Source organism: Pseudorca crassidens, chromosome 1 (assembly GCF_039906515.1).
Source record: "Pseudorca crassidens isolate mPseCra1 chromosome 1, mPseCra1.hap1, whole genome shotgun sequence".
NCBI lineage: Eukaryota > Metazoa > Chordata > Mammalia > Artiodactyla > Delphinidae > Pseudorca > Pseudorca crassidens.
The window spans coordinates 14276601-14291438 of record NC_090296.1 but is presented as its reverse complement, the minus strand read 5'-3'; positions in this window follow the sequence as shown (position 1 = coordinate 14291438).

Sequence of the window (14838 nt, the reverse complement as noted above, 5' to 3'; positions counted from 1 at the left end):
CTGACGGGAGCCCGAGGAACTGCCGGCTCTCCCATCTCACGTCTCCATCGACAATGCCGGAACTTGGGTTAAAAAAATGGTGGCACTGTCCCACATAAGAATTATTTATGTCCTGCCTGTGTGTCAGCAACTATGGGAGTGAATGTGTAATTTACATATTCAGATAGTATTTCAAATGTCACGTTTTTAAGTTCTGCTTTCACTTTTACAAAGGTGAAAGGTCAGTGGTTCGGCTCCCTCTTCACTCTTTGTGAACATCCCATTCCCTTCCATAGCCTGGCAGAGGCCTGCCTCTTCCTGTTCCTCCTCTTCTGGGTGCCCTGTGGTCCTATCGGAATTCTGACTACTCCTTGAGAAATGCTCACTGCCCCCAGCCAGGAGCCCTTCTCTCTAGTATGGCTGGACCTAGCCCAGATTTGTCTAACACCATGAGAAATGAAGCCACCTGGTCACATCTCACCTCTTCTCTTCTTCGCCAAAGTCTTGATCTTCAACTGGAAGATGTCACACAACACCCCGGGGCTCCCACGACCTGATTCCAACTCAAGGTTGGAGACACTTCCCTAAACCCCAGAAGTGGGTGATGACCCAATGGTTGGCTAAACCCTAGTGAGCTCATCCTTTTTGGAGCGTTCCGGAGGGGAACTCAGGGTCTGAAAGCAGCTGTTCAAACAGAGCAAATCCTTTAACTCAGCTCTGCAAATAACTGCCCGGCCTTCCCATTCAGGCTGCCACCTATGGCCAGGAAGGAATTCAGAGCATAGTTCTTTTGCTGTTTCTTACTGGGAGCGCCAACTCATTAGAGGAAAAAGTGAGAGTGCTGTATTCTGATGATTTGTTCTCAGGTTCAATGCCTACAATGTTCAGAGCTCAGAATTAGAGGACTTCAAAATACTGGAAGGCTCAGTATCAACCTTTTGAGGAGCTTTTGCAGGCTATTCATAGAAACATGAGATACAACCGCCAAGTAGCGTGCCAATGAACAATATATAACAACTTGAATAAATAAGAACTGATGCAGACATAGCATAAGAAAGTATAAAGCAAGAATTGACAAGAGTAACAAATCCATCATCATAGAGATTTTGACATAGTTACCCCAGTTATTAAGAAATCAAGTAGACAATAGTACATTTGAACTACACAATGAACAAGTTGATTTCATGTATGTACGTAGAACATGGCATCCAGCAGTTAGAGATTTCATATTACAGATATTAACATTAATAATAATAAATCATTAAATATTATATTGATTATAGTTATAGGATAATATAATTACAAATACGTAACAAATTAGTAATGATAACATAAATTAATAAATAAGTTTAAGTAGAGAATTAAGATTGACTATATATTAGATCATAAAGTAAACTGCAACAAACATTAAAAAAAATCTTTCATATTGACCAAGTTGCCTAATAACAATGCAATGGATAGAAAACAATTTAAAAATTACAACTTTTAATATACCCATTTAGTTTGAAAATTAAAGTCCACTTCTAATAGCATTTCTAAAAAGAAATAATATGCACATCTAGAAAATGTTTAGGACTGAATGAGAACAAAATTCTACATTCCAAAACTGTGGGATACAGCTTCGAAATTAATAGCATGAAAATGCTTATAATGGAAAAGAAGAAAGACTAAAAATAAATAAGGTAAACATCCAACTTGAGTTAGAAAAAGAATAAAATAAGCCCAAAGAGAGCAGAAGTATCAAAGATACCCACAGAAATTAATGAAATACGAAACAAAGGTACAAAAAAGAAGATCAACAAAGACAAAAAGTTGGCTCTTTGAAAAGATGATTAGACACAGTATGGTAGCTTGTCAAAAAATTAAACATATAATTACCACATGATATATCAATTCCACTTCTGAGTATATACCCAAAAGAATTGAAAGCAGGGACTAAAACAGATATTTGTACACCCATGTTCATAGCAGCTTTATTTACAATAGCTAAAAGGTGGAAGGAACCCAAGTGCCCATCAGTGGGTGAATGGATCAAAAAAAAAGGTGGTGTGTATATATATATATATATATATATATATATATATATATATATATATAAAACAAAATATTATTCAGTCTTTAAAAAAGAAAGGAAATGCTGACATATGCTACAACATGGATGACAACAATCTGTTCTTTTGTAAGAACAAATACTGTATGATTCCACTTACATGAGGTCCCTAGAGTAGTCAAATTCACAGAGACAGAAGGTAGAATGGGTGGATGCAATGGGGGGGACAATCATTGTTTAATGGGTAAAATTTCAGTTTTGCAAGATAAAAACGTTCTAGAGATGGATGGTAGTGATGGTTGCACAGCAATGTGAATATACTTAATGCTGATGAATCGTACACTTAAAAATGGTAAAAATTATAAATTTTGTTATGCATGTTTTACAATTGTTTTTAAAAGTCAAGCAAGTGAAGAAAATATTACAGAAAGATAATGTCATCCTGGAAGTTGCTTATATTGCAGATGATGTTTTCTGTTTCATTGATTTTTTTTCCCTATTATTTCACCATTAATATAATGTTTAATTATTATAGTTTTATAATAATAAAACTATAATAATAATAATAATTTTTAAATTATTATAGTTTTATAATAAAAAATATATAAACTATATTATAGTTTTTGTAATAAAAGTTCATTCCATTTCTGGTTTAAAAAGTTTAGACAAATCTCAGGCAGTGCTAATGAAAAAAATGTTAGGAGGGAATTCTCTGGTGGTCCAGTGGTTAGAACTCCACGCTTTGACTGCTGAGGGCCCGGGTTTGACCCATAGTCGGGGAACTAAGATCCCACAAGCCGTGGAGTGCGGCCAAAAAAAAAAAAAAAATGTTAGGAATAAAGTGGGAGACGTAACCACAAATAAACCAGAGATTTTTTGAAAACTGTACTGTAAAAACTTTGATGCCAATAAATATGAAAACTTAGGTAAAAGGGATAATTTCCTAGAGAACTGACTCAAGAAGAAGTAGAAAATTTAAAACAAACTAACCATTAAAGGAATCTAATCAGTAGTTAAAAATATATCTACCTGTGCTGGATGACTGTCTAACTGTGCCCCATTCCTCCCCATGAGTGATGAGGCCTTGGTCTCATACCCTTGAGTCTAAGAGGACACTGTGACTACTTTGACCAATGGAATACACTAGAAAGGATATACTAGTTTCTGGGCCCATGCTTTTTCCAATTCTGCCCTTGGAACATTCTGGAAGCCCTGAGATCTCCATGCTGGAGAGGCCACATGTAGATGCTTCAGCAGACAGTCAGCTGAGCCAAGCCTTCCTGCCAGCTGTCCCCACTGAGGTGCCCAGTAGGTGAGGCTATCTTGGATCTTCCAGACCAGGTCATTTGCCAGCTGAATACCACTGAGTAATCTCAGTTGACCTCAGATGGAGCAGAAGAATCACCCATCTGAACCCTGCCTGAATTCCTCACCCACAAAATCAGGAGATAAAATAAAATGGTAGTTGTTTTAAGCCACTAATATTTGGGTTCATTTGTTCTGAAGTAACAGATAACAAAGCCACCACCAAAAACAGAAAAAAATTATTCCAGAGAAAGAAAACAAAACAGAAAGATTACACTGCAACTCTTTACCCATTCTTGACAAGTTCTTCCAGAAAATAAAGAGAGAGTATGTTAAAACTGATTATCCACACCAGATAAGAATACAAGAAGGAAGGAAAATGACAGGCTGGTCTATGTACATAGATGTAAAAATATACAAATATAATTATTAAACTCAATCCAGCAGTGTATTAAATAAAATGCATCTATGAACATGTTGGTTGTAATCCAATAACCCAATGATTATTTCACATGGAAGGAGAGAGAGTCGTACGAGGGGAAGGAAAGGCTGAACAACCTAGCCAGTGGAAAGGCAGATGCCCCGAGCTTCAGGCTTTTTGGAACTGGGGACTCCCCCTCCTCCGTCGAGCCTCTGGTCCTCTTGCTTGTGCATTGTCTTCCTTCCCTATCTTCCTCGAAGACTGGCTTTCTCTACTGTAGGCAACGTGGCTGGTACCACTCCTGAGATTTATACCCTACACTTTTAGCCAGGTAGAGACAATCTGTTTCAGTCCCAGCTCCAACATTTTTGAGGAAGAATTCTGCTACAGTTTGCCTAAGGCACCCAATCTTGGACTATTCATCTGTGCCAGGAGGTAGACTCTGGGGAAACAACTATGCATTAATTTCTTATTGCTGCCATAACAAGTATCGTAGACTTAGCGGCTTAAAACGGGGGTCTCCAAAGCCTGGGCTGCAGACTGGTAACGGTTCACGGCCTGTTAGGAACCAGGCCACACAGCAGGAGGTGAGTGGCTGGCCAGCGAGTGAAGCTTCATCTGCCGCTCCCCATCGCTCCCCATCACTCGCATTGCCGCCTGAACCATCCCTGACCCCTCCCCCCCAGCCCCCCACCCCCGACTGGCCTGGAAAAATTGTCTTCCATGAAATCGGTTCCTGGTGCCAAAAAGGTTGGGGACCGCTGGCTTAAAACAGCACACACTTATCTTACAGTCCTGGAGGTCAGAAGTTTGAAATCACTTTCACTGGCCTAAAATCAAGGTGTCAGCAGGACAGGTTCCTTCTGGAAGCCCTAGGAGAGAATCTGTTTCCATGCCTTTTCTAGCTTCTATAGGTCACCTGCATTCCCTGGCTCATGGCCCCTTCCTGAATCTTCAAATGTAGCATCTTAAATCTCTTTCTCTATGACCCCTGCTTCTATTGTCACATCTCCTCTGACTGTGACCCTCCTGCCTCCCTCTTATAAAGACCCTTGTGATTATATTGGGCCCATCTGGACAATCCAGGATATTCTTTCCACCTCAAGATTCTTAATCACATTTGCAAAGTCTCTTTTTCCATGTAAGGAAACATATTCACAGGTTCCAGGAATTGGATGTGGGCCTCTTTGGGGGCTATTATTCTGTCTGCCCTCAACTGTGATTGGCTTAGATTGGATCAGGTGTTCACCTCTGGACCGATCAACCACCACTAGGAAGTTGGGCTACTCTAAAGTCAGGGCTGCTTCCACAGGAACCTCAGAGATGGGGGAGTTCTCAGAAGGATGGGAACACTACACAGAGAGGATGAAAATTTTCCCCTCCGGTGGCATTGCTGTCCACTCATTACCCAAACTAGAAATGTGGGAGTCACTCATAATTCCTTTCTTCCCCCTCATGCAGTATCAATTGTATTATTTTAACCAATACTTAAGTAGCACTTAGTCTGTGCCAAGCGTTGGTTTCAGCCCGTGACCCATAGTCACTCATGTATCCTCCTGTGAGATAGTTACTCTCCCAGCTCCATTTTCCAGGAGGGAACCTGTGGCGTAGAAAAGGTCCAGTACTTGCCTGGGGTCCCAGAGCCAGGAAGCTGAGAGCCAAGATTTGAGCCCAGGAAAACTGGCCCTAGAGGCCATGCTCTTAAACACCCTTCAATTCTGCTTCATCCTTTTCCTTATTTTGCCAGTGAGCATTTCCTAAACGCTGTGTTTCTTCCCTACATTATCTTATTTGCTCCTTCAGATAACTGTGATTGAAGGCGGTCCAGACAATTCTACCTTTTAAACGCCCTGCACCCTGACCTGCTTCCCTCCTGAGCCTTATCCTGTTACCATCCACCTCTTTTTTTTTTTTTTTTAGGCTGCACCATGCAGCGTAATTGAACCTGGGACCCTGCGGTGAAAGTGCAGAGCCCTAACCACTGGACTGCCAGGGAATTCCCACCGTCCACCTCTTATCTCTTGGTTGACTGCTACTGCCTTCTAACTGGACTGTCTGCCTCTGGCTTGGTCCCCTCAAATTCATCCGTCAAACAGGTGACACAATAATCTGCCTGCTTAAAATGCTGAAGTTGAGGGTTCCTTTCCCATTGTCGAGGGGAAAGTCCAGTCTCACTAACACACTCTCCAAGGCCTTCCATGAGGTGCCTCACCCACCTCTCCAGCTGCCTTCCTGCCACTTTATGCTCCAGCAAAACCAACTTGCTCATGGGTCCCCTCACATACAACCCATCCCATTAAATGGTGAGTTTCTTGAGGGCAAAGACTTTCTTACTTACATCTGAATCCACTTGGCCTGGCATGGAGGGATGACTTATACTCCAAAAATGTGTTAGGGATCCACTCCCATGGGACAGGAGGTCTCCAGTGGATTGCCACTGAGCTCTGTCCTGATCTATGTTCCTATGCTTGGCTCTGATGAAACCATAACGACACCCCGTATGACAGAATCAGGAAAGTTGAGGTTGAAATGATGGTCCCACACGAATTTAACAGACATGTGTGTAACATCTTATGCTTAGGTTCCAGAATACACCTGCCCACGTACAGCAAGAGGGAGACAGAATTTAGGGCAGCAAATAAGGTAGCGCTGTGAAAATTAGAGATTCAGCGAGCGACTCGAGGCCAGGAAAGGGTCAGTGTTGAGTCCAGAGTTTGAAATTCCGTTTCTGACGTTCTTTCTATAGTCCAGCATGGCTTCCCCAAGGCCTCTCTCTCTTATTGGTTTCTGTCTCCATTGAAGAAGAAAAGCGTGTCTTATATTTCACGGCATCCCTGTTGGCTTAGGCGGTTCCGTCTGGTCACCATGCTTGTTCCGCCACTCTGGGATGGCTGACTCCTTCTCAGTCTTTGGGTCTCAGCTTGGATGTTTTCTCCTCAAGAATCCTTCCCTGACCATCCTCTACAAGACATCCGCCCATTAGTCTCTACCACAGCATCCCTGTTTGTTTGCTTCCCACCAGCGTAATTTGCTTCCCTTCCTTGTTCATTGTCTGTCTCCTGTGAGAGACAAAGCCCACGGGGCAGGGACCAGGTTGGTCTTGTTCACCAACGTGTCCCCAGCCTCCGGCTCCAGGCCTCGGTGTTGGAGGTCCTCAGTAAATAAATATTTGTTGAATTGGAGAAAGATATGCCACTGAAGCAGTAGAAGGTTACACAGGAAATGCCAAACACGCAGGTGGGCCTTCTCAACAAGGGGTCCTGTCACGGCAGCGGATGGGAGGAGATGAGGGGGTCAGTAAGCCCACAGCAGGGTCCAGCCCTGGGGGACTGTAGTCCTGGCCAAGGAGCCAAGGCAGGGACTCGGATCCAGGTGGCTCTTTGCTGTGTTCGTGTAGGGCCCAGCATGAAGTTGAGTTTAATACATTATAGCTGGGTTTTATTATTTTTTTTAATTTTTATTATTTATTTTTTCGGTACGTGGGCCTCTCACTGTTGTGGCCTCTCCCGTTGCGGAGCACAGGCTCCGGACGCGCAGGCTCAGTGGCCATGGCTCATGGGCCCAGCCGCTCCGTGGCATGTGGGATCTTCCCGGACTGGGGCACGAACCCGTGTCCCCTGCATCGGCAGGTGGACTCTTAACCACTGCGCCACCAGGGAAGCCCAAATACATTATAGCTGGGTTTTAAAAAATTTACATATCACACCGTAACTGCCTGACTTCTCCCTTGTTTTTTTCTTTTTTAATGGTAGCAAAACTCATATAACATAAAATTAACCATTTTAAAGTGTACAATTCAGTGGCATTTAGTACATTCACCATTGTGCAAACACCACCTCTGTCTAGTTCCAAAACATTTTCATCACCCAAAAGGAAACCCCAGACCTCCTCCCAGGCCCTGGCAACCACCAACCTGTGTTCTGTCTCTACGAATTTATCAATTCTGTATAGTTCCTATAAATAGAATCATGCGATATGTGACCTATCGTGTCTGGCTTCTTTCACTTAGCAGAGTATTTTCAAGATTCATCTACACCGCAGCATGTATCAATGCTTTGTTCCTTTTTATGACTGAATAAAATAATATTCCACTGTATGGATAGACCCCAATTTGTTCATTCATTCATCCGCGATGGGCATTTGAGTGACTCCCGTCTTTTGGTCTCCCCTTGTTCTGGTCAGTGATGCATGTATCTTAGTGGGTGACCTAAGAAAATGGTACCCCGGTGTGTGTGATGCTGATATCACAAGTGAGAAGAATACACAGATGTGCCCTGGGGGCCCTGTGTCCATCCTGCTGTCTTTGGGGGCAATGCTAAGAGCCCAGCTGTTGGCCTCAGGACATCCACCTTTGAGTCCTGGCTCTGCCACACGGGCTCCCTGGACCTCACCTGCCAATGGAGCCGGCCACACTTGTGCTGCCCCCTCATAGGTATGTTGGGAGGCTCCTGTGGTTGCCAGAAGGCTTTGTGAGCTGAGAAGCTTAGCAGATGGGCAGCTAATACTGCTGGTTTCCAGACCCAGGTGGAGCAGTAAGTCTCTAGGCCTCATGTGACCCAGACTGCTTCGGTCCAAATCCTGGCTCCTATAATTTCTAGTCCAGTGGTTAAGACATGTTGTCAGCTTCTCTGAGCTATTGAGAGAATACTTTCCCCCCTGGGCCCCTGAGTTGAGCTGGGCTGGGAACTTGGTTCTCCTGCTTCCAAACTTCAGATTCCTTCCTCTGAAATAATGAGAGGGGGCACCTTTTTATCAAACTGTTGTGGAAAGGTGAGGGACAGGCTCTTTGCGAAACCAACCCACATGGGCGTCCAGATACAAACCTTCACACAGCTGCGTACACACATCCAGGTTAGCCATCAAGACACTGAACAACAGATAGGGCCCTTGTTACCTCCACCAACTAGAATGCTCTCTTTCCTTCACTGGAGCAGGTCGGGGGTTAACCCTTCAGTTGAAGGCTCATCTGTGCCACGGTTCCAGGGAGGGGCTGGGGCAATAAAGGAGCACTTGGGTGTTTGGGGCAGTGGCTGTTTACCAGCAGGTAAGGATATTTTAGAATATTTGAAGACTGAAGGCCATGATGGTATTTATCAGGTACACATCAGATGAACGTCGACCTTGCCTACCTGCGAACATTTGCTCATCCATCAGCACATACAAGGGCACTGCCCCCTGCCAGCCCGCGCCCGACACCAGACTTTCTGACCTCCTGCAATCAGTTTTCCTCGAATGAGGCCGGGGGGGGCTGACTCAGGCGGCACACGGCCAGCCTGCTGATACTACCCTCGGCTCCGGCCTGAGAAGCTTCAGGGAAAGAATCACGCACATCCTGAGCTCTCACCTGCCCTGGACAGGCCTGTGGGCCTCCTGGTCCGGATGTCAAGGCAGCTGGCCACGGTTCCACCCTGTCCTTCCCTCCTGCCAATCACGTTTGCAGGGAGAAAAACCCATACCACACAGGGTTTCTCCAAAGTCCTTCTTGGGAAGAGGCCTACAGGATGGGCTGAGGCTGGGTTTCCTACCTTTTGGAGCTGGGAAGTCACTCTGGGATAACCGGGCCAAGCTCTCCACTTACCAGGTGAAGAATTAGGTCCCAAATGTTGGAGGAGAACCAACCCAAGTCACCCATGGAGAGGGTGGTGAGACTAGGGCAATGTCCAGGCCTCCCAAGGCCCAGCTGACACCTTCTACCTTTACAAGTAGAAGGGGACATTCCCCCACTTGGTGTTCCGATTCCCTCCCAGGCAGGACCCCACGAGCAAAATGTCCTAACTGGCTCAGTTTTCTCTCCAAGCTCTGCCCGTGACCGTTCTGAAGGCCTGCCTTCTATCAGCTCTGGTCAGGACTTAACCCATCCATGTCCTGCTCTCCCAGGTTCAGGTGTCAAATGGGTCCACCTGATTGGCCAGCTGACAGGCTGATGCACTTCAATGAGTGTCCTCTCCTGGGAGTGTGTGGCCTTCATCAACCCAGTTAAATTCACCCTTCCCCACACCCAGCCCATACCCACCGCAACACACTGGCTAAGAGCTCCTTGGAGGTCACAGCTGGTCCCGTGGTCTCTCCCTTGCAGAGCCCAGCACAGGGCTAGACTCAGAGCAAGTGTCTGGTGACTGTTCCCTGAAGGGGACTGAGAGGGACAGGGATCTGCTTAGAATCCATGTCCTTAGAGGGACCGGGAAGGGGAGGAACTGTGGAGGGTGGCCTGCAGGGTGGCTGCGAGCAGGCAGGGAAGGGACTCCCTCGGGGGGTGGGGGGGGCTCTGGAATCCCTCGGCCTGCCTTCCTGGACAGCACCCACCAAGCACCCAGTCCCGCCTGTGACTGTAGGGGCCAAGGTGGGCCGGAGAGCGCTTGCTCAAGATGGGCTGGGGGGCTTCCCTGGTGGCGCAGTGGTTGAGAGTCCGCCTGCCGGTGCAGGGGACACGGGTTCGTGCCCTGGTCTGGGAAGATCCCACATGCCGCGGAGCGGCTGGGCCCGTGAGCCATGGCCACTGAGCCTGCGCGTCCAGAGCCTGTGCTCCGCAACGGGAGAGGCCACAACAGTGAGAGGCCTGCGTACCGCAAAAAAAACAAAACAAAACAAAACATGGGCTGGGTGGTAGCAAGGCCTCAACGACACCCCCCGCGGGAGGGTCCTGATTCTGAACAGATGGGCATGGGGAGGGCTTCAGGGAATGGCTGAGAGCCCAGGATGCGGGGCTGGGTGGAGCTTGCGTGACTCAGGTGGGCAGTGGGGAGCCAGGGAGCCTGTCGGGCTGTTTGTTCTCCGTGTACCCCCAGACTCATCTCTGCCCTTCTCTGCCCTGCCCAGTGTCCTGGAGTGGGGCTAGCCTGTCTCCATGGCATCAGTGGGCCCCCTTACCCACTGGTTTCTGGTTGGAGCTGGCCAAAGGGAAGCACTTAGGCAGACTGGAGGACAGAGGGGCTAGTCGTTGCCAGGCCATGAGTCAGCAGTGGCTGTGTCCCAGCTGCTGCGTGTGTGTGTGTGTGTGTGTGTGTGTGTGTGTGTGTGTGTGTGTGTGAGGGTCCCAGCTCCTGTGGGGCAGCCCTCCCTGCAGCTCCGGCGCTCTCTGGGGACTGCCCCTGCCCCTTGCTCGGCAGGAGTAGGGCTGGTGCCGTGTCTAGCCTGGATGCTTCCATATCCCATGCTGGTGTCCTTCTCCCTGTCCACACCCTGTAAACAGCCCCAATTCTCCTGTTTCAGGGTGCCCTCTGTGTCCCTCCAGGACACTTGTCGGGACCCTGTGGGTCAGGACCAACAGTTGACAAGCATGGTTCTAGAAGATGAGGGGGAAAAGGCCTAAAGCAGACATGATAGTAACTGGGGCTCTGAGGCTCACCCCAGAGCAGACTCCACTGGGCAGCAAGACTTCTGAGCACAGCGGTCGCCCAGACTCAGCTGGAGGCCCTGGGGGCTGAGATTAGAGAACCAGCTGAGCCCACAGACATGGTTAGGATGACTCCCAGAGGAGGGAGCTTGGCTCCCAGGACGGAAGAACCCAAAATGGCCCTCCTCAAGCCCAGGCAGTGGGGGGGGGGGGTGTCTGAGCCTGCAGACGGGCACCCCAGAAAGGCTCATCCCTCATTCCTGCTCCGCCCTCACACCTCCTGCTGCCCATGGGGAATTGGCCTGGGCTTCCAGCATGCACCTGGACTACTTGGACCTTGATAGAACAGTCCAGGGCCTTGGGGAGATGCGGGAAGGGGAGTGGGGTCAACACAGGGCCTTGTTCTGACTCTGGCCTTCCTACTAATCAGTGATGGAATCTCAGGGGGGCAGCTTCTTACCCCTGGGGCTGCAGCCTGCCCTGCTCCCACACTGGGACTCTGGGGCTTCGACCCAAACCTACTTGAGAAGATACTGAGAGCTGACTTGGCTTCTCTAAAAAATTGGAGAGAACAAAGAAGCAAACTCACCAGTTACTATGGAAACCACCCAAAATTTAAAAGACTAAAACAACAGTTTAATATCTCAAAAATCCTCTTTTTTCTCCCCCCCTCTTAAAAACACACACTCATATACAAATCCCATTGTACCACATTATTCTGATGAGATGGGGTGGAGGTGGAGGGGAGGACGAGAAAAGGATTCAGAATCTCAGGGGGACCACATGGCGATGGGGTTCCCAGAATTAGTTCTAGGGGTTTAAATTAAAACACAAATAAACATTGGAAATGCAAAAGACCTAAATCCTCCTGCTACACTGCAGATGGAAACAAGGTAAAAGCTTTTCACTGGATTAAAAGGGAGAGAAGATATGCAGGTGGGATAGTGGGGCTGAGGAAGTCAGCTGGGCCCTAGTGCCTGAGGGAGGGCCGGGGACCACTGCTCCCTCCAGAACCCCATCTCTTGGGCTTGGCCATCACTCCAGTCCCACCCTGTCCCATCCCCCCACTCTCTGCAGGGCCTGAGAACTGAAGACTGGGAACAAGGCATCCCCAGAACACTCATCCCCTGGTGTGGGTGAGTGGGGACTGAGCTCCCTTATGTGGAGGCCATGGAGCCACTGCCGAAATGCCAGGTCCACTCCTGTGAGGACAGGTCTCGCCTCCCAGAGTGTCACACTGGCCCCAGAGAACTGCCCCGGTGTAGCGCTTCACTGCTGGCAGGATGAGTCTGTGGGGCACGCTTGCTGCCCTGTCCTTCTGGGAATGGTTCCCTGAATGTCCACAGGACCCACCCATCCTCGAGTCTCAGGCATGTGGTTTTTGCAGGACTGACTCCACCCCCAGTCCCAGGGGAGAGGCCTACCTGGCCACAGGGACGTGTTAAAGGATAAGCAAGTGACATGTCATTAGATGCTGACTTGGAGTTCTGCGAGAGAGATGTCCGTCTTCCCCTCTGGGCTTGAACTTGGCAGCGTGAGTGTGCTGGGGGCCACCCTGAGAACATGAAGGGGTAAACCTGCCTAGAGAAAGGAGCCAACACTGAGAAAGCAATGCTGAGATAACATCACCCTGGATTAAGCTTCGCCTGAACCCCATCTCCCGGCCCCCAAATGCTTCAGTTGTTTGAGCAGATACATTCCCATCATTTCCTCCTGAAAACATTTTAGTTGGTACAGATCTCGACCCCTGGGCCTGGCATTCAAGTCTTGTCGCCATCTACTTCTCTCCCCTTTTATCTGCATCTCCACTAATTGCTCTGCATGATTCCTCCACTCAGCCCACTGATCCAGTTGGCCTTTTTCCAAACATGCTGCGAGCAACCCACCCTCCAGGGTGTTGCTTACAGCACTGTCCCTACCAGGAATGCCCGTTCTATTTATCTGAGTACTGAGTACTCAGCACTTGCTACTATCTGAGTAGTACTTAGACAGGTAGGCATATTAGATTAGGACTAATTGCTAAGTACTACTTACTCTCCAAGGTCCTTCTCCCTCTTCCAGGAAGACTTCCTTGGAAGCCTCCTCTTGTGTGTTTTCCTGATTGCCCAGGTCTCTCATCTGGCCCTGATGAAATACACCTGGCTTCCCAGGTGGTTCATGAACTCCAAGTATCATCCCTTGGCTTGATTCAGTAGGTTCCTAGAACCTATTTCTATTCCAGCAAGGGACTTGTGTTTAGGGATGGACACCTGTCCCCAGGCCCCAGCTCTGCCCTGTTCAGGCAGCAAAGAAAATGGATCCTATCATACTCATTTTCACATTTGGTCCTTACAATAGGTCTGTGAGGTAGGAGATTTTAACCCATTTTAAGAACCAAACCTTGAGGCTCAGAACAGTTCAATGACTTGTCCAAGGTCACACGTTCCTGCACTAGTAGACTTGGCACCTCAAACCCAGGTCTTCTGATTCCCTCGTTCATTCCTCAGATGAGAGACAGAACTGAATTTTACTGAGGGGTCCCCTGGGATGTGTGTGCATCTCTACTTAGTCCTGCGGAGCCCAGGGTGGCACCTGTACCTTCACAGCTGAGCCAGTGTCTTCCATCCTGGACCCAGCAGGCTGGGTCCCAGGTGGCAGTGGATTCTGAGCAGCCAGGGGCTGGCCAGCCTCATCCTGACCATGTCAAATCCCAGAGGCCTCGCTGAGGGGTCATGTCCCTCCAGATGAACAAAATAAATTCATGGAAATGTTTTCACAAGGGCGTTTTTCCTCTGCTGGTCTCTGCTTCCTTGAAAAACACAGACTTGGAGGTAAACAGTCTTTGCTGCTACAAGGGAGCAAATACAGACTTCCTTCCCCATCTCCGGCCCCGACAGTTCTGCTTCCTCTGCCCTTCTTTCCAGCACTGTCCAGTGTCCCCCAGGAAGGCCTGAGGACCAAGCTCCAAGGATGGAGGGTGTCCCACAGAGACAAGCCGCGGGGACACCTGGAGCTCCAGATGCTTCTGCCTCCCCATCAGTCAGGGTAGTTGGACTCCTGTCCTCTGGACTCTCCCCACTCCCATCAGATGGGCCCGCTGGCCTGGAGAAGCAAAAGGGGAGCACTTCTGAAAGGAGGGGTGCTGTTAGGTTAAGATGGAGGCTCGATCCTGACGGGAAAAATAATCCACGGGCTTGAACCATGCTTTCTTCTTAATTCCAGACCCTGGAATTTGCTTGTAAACAACACATTGTCATCTTGATTTTCAGCTCCTTGAAATTAAACAATGTTAAGAAGGGTTTGTACGAACAACCTTAACTGCAGAGGGCAGAATGAGAGGAATTACTGTCTGTTTATTTATGCTTTACATTTTCTACTTGAAAAATGCTTCAAGATACATTTCACTTTCTGTCTGGGATTTTTTGTCCCCCAAGATCCTGGTGGGGACGCCTCTTTCTAGTGATTCCTGGGGATGGACTGGAGGCAAACAGCAGTAGAGTGACCTGCCCTCAGTCACCTGCAAGGGCAGGATTCACATGATGGGTGAGCACCACGGCAGATGGGATTATTGGTTGCAGTTCCTCACTCCCCTGTGCTCATGTAACACACCCACACCCTAGCCATAGCCTCATAGATTTCCTTGTCCCACTGATTTTGAGGCTGACCATGTGACTTGCTTTGACCTATGGCAGGTGGACAGAAATGGCAGTGTGCCAGTTCTCAGCCTAGGCAATAAGAGACCGCACGTATTTCTACTTGTCCTCGTGCGCT